The sequence below is a fragment of the Mus pahari genome, chromosome 11, assembly GCF_900095145.1.
Source record: "Mus pahari chromosome 11, PAHARI_EIJ_v1.1, whole genome shotgun sequence".
Taxonomy (NCBI): domain Eukaryota; kingdom Metazoa; phylum Chordata; class Mammalia; order Rodentia; family Muridae; genus Mus; species Mus pahari.
Genome location: NC_034600.1, coordinates 69,580,037 through 69,586,020, shown reverse-complemented (window position 1 = coordinate 69,586,020; position 5,984 = coordinate 69,580,037). Strand labels below are relative to the sequence as shown.

General features: G+C 38.2%; 1 pseudogene; it reads left to right on the top strand.

The window, feature by feature from the left end:
- Positions 1-875: 875 nt before the first annotated feature.
- LOC110328917 lies at positions 876-3,838 on the top strand (annotated as a pseudogene).
- Positions 3,839-5,984: the final 2,146 nt, after the last annotated feature.

The following is a 5,984-nucleotide window of genomic DNA, read 5'->3' as shown; positions in this document are numbered from 1 at the left end:
AAAACATAATCTACCTTGGTGCTGATGTTTTTCCATGGACTGAAATAACAGCAAGAATACATCATTTTAATATAAAAATGATCACAGCATTATTTAGGCATAATCATGGGGAAATTTTATTTTTTTCCAGTATTCTTTCTAAAAGTACTCACCTCTTTCTAAATGTTCAGTAAACTGTTTCATAAAATAATAGAAGACTTAAGAATTATTTTAATTTTATTGTTTTTCATTAGGGAAGGAGCAAAAATGACTTTCCTCATATACCTATTGTTCTTGCATTACAAACTTTTTCGTTGTGACAAATATAATAATTCTAATTGAGTCAGTGAAGTGGTAAGAATTATGTTGAAATTAATTCTTCTATAATAAAAATAAGCTTTAAAACTTTTAGTATATGTATCAGTAAATATCAGCTAGTAAAACTTGATATTGCCAAATAATTATGAGGGGAAGTTGAAATATATCATCCTGTGAGAGTCTAATACACAATGCATGGAGATTTCAAGATTGTACAAATCATTTTCAGAGGAAAACAGCATTTCCTTACACAGGAACCCAACGTCATGGCTAGACTTTGCAGCTCCTTCCTGATCTCACTTGATGCATCTGAACATTAGTCACCTAGAGACTCAGGAATTCCCAACTTCATCTAAGAAGCTGATGATGTAAATGCTTACAAATCACTTCTTATGTGTCTACTGTATCACCACGGCTTGCCTTTCGCCTATTTGCACCCATATTCAAGCATGTACCTACCGGAGCTCACAGTCCAGATCTCTTCAGTATGCCAAATCCAGAGAGGAAAAAGGGCATCTCTCCAAATAATTTCTGCTACTGTCCTAACACTGTAGTTACTGTCTGACTTGACTTGGATCATGCCTAAATCCATTTCTATTTGTGACTCAGATGATGAGGGTGAGGGCCAGGCAGGCCATGGTGTATATTTTGAGACAATTGTATTTCCACATCAAGTCCATGTAACTTAACGTGACCTGAGCAATGTGCAGAGTCAAAGGGACAGTTTTCCATACAGGAAAATTACCCAATGTCAAAGGAAAAAGATGGGTCTATGGTCATAATGACCATAAAATGCACACACACACAGACGCACAGACACACAGATACACACAAGTCATCTATCTATCTATCTATCTATCTATCTATCTATCTATCTATCTATCTATCTATCTATCTAGGTATAGGTATAGATATAGGTATACATACATGTATATGTATACATATACATATATATTCTTAAGGTACAATTATCTTATCCTTTTATTATACTTAAGAAAAAATTCCTTCAACATTAGATATGCATCAGTTCTAAGAATTTACATTATTTAAAAATATCAATACAGATAATTAAATTGATTAGTCAAGCACAAATAAATCTTTTATCAAACCTCCTCATCAAATATGATAAAGTCAAATTATTATTTTGTTATAATGTATTTTAATTTGAATTATGCTTCACATGTAAAATGTAATAATATTAAGTTAGTAAAATAGCTTAAGCATTGTAGTGATTTAATTTGTGGTTAAGAACACACACTGTGATGTCATTTACTTAAAACTCTTAGGTTTACTTCCCTAACTCAAAAATCTAGAGTTATTTATGACAGTAACTGATTTATGGCAAGTGCTATTATAAATGATATATGAAATATATACAATGTACAAATGAGTAAGTGGTTTCTAGTAATTTCTTAGTTGAAATTAGACTATTTGTCTGACAAAAGTGCATATTGAGTGTTTTTAATCCCTCAAAAATATTATGATAATGTCTATAGGCAACATAATTTTCCAACAGTGTGGAAAAAAAGTATAGACTCTGGAAATGGACTAAAGCTGGGCATATTCAAGAGGCTAAGTTAGAACGTAGATCTACATTTTGTGGTTTCTAAAGCTGTAGTTTTCACAGACTGTGATTTCCAGCTTCTTAAATAACTGAGTGACCATCTACATGCAGTTCCTTCAAATATAGATCCTGCATACTCCATATGTGTGTTGATTTAAACTGTATTTCTCATTAACTCATTTTCATTGAGAGCCTCAAAAGGGAATTCTCTTGCTACATGATTGGTGTGGGAGGGCCCAGCTCATGGTAAGTGATACCACGTGGGTGAGGGATTGTTGGGCAGTTGTTGATGAATGGTATAAAAACACAGGTTGAGCAAACCGTGGGCAGGCAACTAGCCAGCAAACAACACTCATTCATGGCTTTTATCTCAGCTCAAGATCCTGCCTCAACCGACTATGATGTAGAATATATAAGCCTCACAAACCTTTCCTCCCCAATTTTTGTCTGGTGATGGTCTCTCTCACAGCATAGAAACCTAACAAGAATAGAAATTCATATCAGAAGTGTGATGTCATGGGGGGGGGGCAGAAGATTGGTGGTAGCATTTGAATTTTGATTTGAAAAGGCTATTGAATACTCAGAGCCCAGTGAGCTGTTTAGTGGCAGCTTGGAAGATAAGGATGCTGAAAGCCCCGTGAGAAGAGCAATGGTGTCAACCAGTCAGCTCCTGGGAACTGGACCACCAATCAGAGTACACATGGAGGGACCCACGGTTCTGGCCAGATATATGGCAGAGGATGGCCTTGTTGGACATCAGTGGGAGGAGCGGTCCCTGGGCCTGTGGGAGTTCGATGTCCCAGTGTACGGCAATGCCAGGGTGGGGAGGTGGGAATGGGTGGGTGGGTAGTGGAGCACCCTCATAGAGGCAGGGAGAGGGGGATCGGATAGGGGGTTTCCGGAGGGGAAACCAGGAAATGAAATGTAAATGAAGAAAATATCCAATAAAAGAAAAAAACAGAGCAAGGAAAACGTGGCTAGTGTTTATGATAGATTGGGCTAATTAAGGCTGAGTTTATGATTAGGGTTACAGTTTTAGTTCAACAGTAGGGACCCAGATTGCAAAGCTGAGGTACTGCTTATATCCAGAAATCTCTGGGAGCAGTGGAATAGGAAGCACATATATACCTGTGTTGATTTGTGCGCCTGGGAAGTGAAAGGGGATCAAGGAGTCCTTTAAGAATGTCCTGTTGAAGAAGGGACAGTAATGGAACCACCCTCTTGACAAGGACCTAACAATGAAGAACCTTGGTATCCAGGAGACCCCCATTGGTTAGAGCAAGGCCTGCAGGCTCTCTCGTCAGAGACACTAGAGAGAGCAAGATGTTTCTCTCCCTCTCTCCGGACGACTCAAGGCTCAGGCCTCAAGAAAGAATCAGGGAAGGTCACAGTGGTGTCTGGAGGCACAGGGTTCACTCTTGCCTTCAATGCCTGTAGCCATTTTCCCGAAAGGGAAAAATCTTGACCAAAGGCGGCCAAGACCAAGGCTGCACAGACCATGGTGAGAATGCTTCTGCCCCACAGGATCTGAGAGAGGCACGCATCAGGGAACAGACTGTGGTGAAGCTGGTGAACAACCTGGTGCCTTCTCTGCAGGAAGGGGAACCCTTCTTTGTCCCTGCCTTTCTTTCCAAATACTGAAGATTTGCCACCCTGCTCCAGGTACTGGACCTGCTGTTTGTGAGGTATGCATTCTTTCACCCTTATTCTGAAGAGGATGAACAAGGGAAGAAAGCGCTCTGTAGCTTCTTGGACACATGAATGAACAAGAACCCCGAGGACTTTTGTGAGTCCACAGATTTGCTCCCTCTGAAGTGCCTGAAGGCATACATGTCACATTCAGATCTTATTGTCTGTGTCAATAGGCTCCTGACCCAGTTGCAGGAAGAACAGGCCAAGGATTCACCATCCAAAGATGAGGAAGTCTCAGATCTGTGGAGACACACATCCTCAGATATAGAGACTGAATGGGTGTAAATCCGCAGGGAAAATAAATCTGGACCTAGATCCAACTTGTGCACCAGAGCTGGAGAGCAAAAACAAAAACAAACAAACAAAAAAACCAAAAAACACCAGAAGTTTCCATAACACATGACAACAGCTGTGGAACCTGTATGTCTGTAGATATAGTTTATCTTTCAGTGATTTCCTGCTTGCTACAGTGGGCCTACCTATTTAGAGAATGGTTCTGCCACCTCCTGTTATCAATTTGGGTCTGTCCTATATCTGCCCTGCTGCTCCTGCCCCTCAGGATCTGCCCCTGATTTCAATTCAGCGGTAGTTCCAGCCCCACAGCCAGCCTTCACCTCCCCTGAGAAATAGCCTTTTTACTCCTTCTGATCTTTTCAATGTTGTGTTTAAGCATTGGTTTTAATAAATTGTGTTTGTTTGTTTTTTTAAAGGATTCTGCAATCAGTGTAGATAATAGAGATCAAGAGATAATAGAGATGTTGTTTGTGAAGTTTCAGAGGAAAGTAAAGACTCTATCAATCTTTAGATCTTATCTTGAGTTCAAAATATTTAAAGTTTGTTCTGGAGCTGAAAAATCAGCTGAGATGAACAGAGTGTCACCAATGAAATAGAACCTTTTCTTTAGCAACACACACACACACACACACACACACACACACACACACACACACACTGCGTAAGACCTCTTGGGATTAGATAATGGAGAAGATTGCTTCTGATTCTCAATAGAGCTTGTAGATCTTAGTCTGTGACGAGGTCTTATAAGACTTTGCCAATGTTGTTTGAGATGTTAACAGGTGTTATCATTGTTCAAAACTTACTTAGGCAACCATGTATTGAGATTCCATTGATGTGTTGATATTTCATTGCTATGGCTTCTGGATCATAACTCATAAAGTATTGGAGATACTGTTTCCCATCAGGAATACTGGTTCCTTGACTCAATCATCAGCCCTCTCTTCAGTGATGTTCGTTGTCCTTAGTTGTATAGTAGATGTGATACACTGGAATGGTACATCTGGGTCAGTTGTTCTCTACAAATAACCGGTTGTAGATCTTAAATTACACAAAAATCAGGTTGAAATATGCAAAAGAACTGAACATAACGCTATATCCTTAAAACCCAGGGAGGAAAATATTCTTCAACACTGAACTTGACAGTGATTTCCTTTGATAGAAAACTAAAAGTTCAGCCACAAATATAAATATAAACAGATGGGGTTCCACTCAAGCAAAGGGATTCTGCACAAATAAGAAAGTGATCAGCAAAATAAAAACCTGCTATATAAGATTACAGGAAGTTTTTAGACAAACTTATGCCTGATTAAGATTTCAAATTCTGAAAATATAAATGAATCACATGAGTTAATAAAACAGAAATTAAAAGGCTGACTTAAAGAACAGATATGCAATGTCTACATTGTTTCCAAAGAGGAAACTAATGTACTTAACCTGTATGTGAAAAGCTGTTTGTGATGATTAATTAATGATTGAATTAAGCATATTAATTCAACAATAATGATATTATAACCCACACCTCTTAGGATTGCTACTATTTCAAAGGCAGTGTCAGAAGCAAGTGTTGGGAAGAGTGTGAAAAATGGAATCTTTTATCTCTTTGAGAATGTAGATGGCTGCAATTACTGTAGGAAGCATTTTGGTGGTTTCTAAAGAGATTAAAAATAAAAATACCATATGGCCAGTAATCCTTCTCCGTATGTACCTAAAAGAGGAGAAATCGGAACTTCATAAAGAGATCTATTTTCCTCACATTCATTGCACCATTATGCACAACAGGAAAGAAGTAGAAATAACCATGTCTGTCAACAGACTAAGTAAAACCAATTTGGTACATGTGTGAACTGAGTGTTAGGGATACTTGGTACATGTGTGAACTGAGTGTTAGGAATACTTGTAGAGGTCTGGTCAGTTGTGGCTGTAGATTACACAATGTGGAGTTTATTTATATAAAGAAAGTTTAAAATAGTGTGTGAGCTCGGGCAATTGAATGTTATTTATCAAGGTCAGAGAGAATAGCATTGAAAGGTCAAAATTTACACACACACACACACACACACACACACATATGTGTATATGTGTGTGTGTATATATAATATATACTATATATATATATATATATATATATATATAT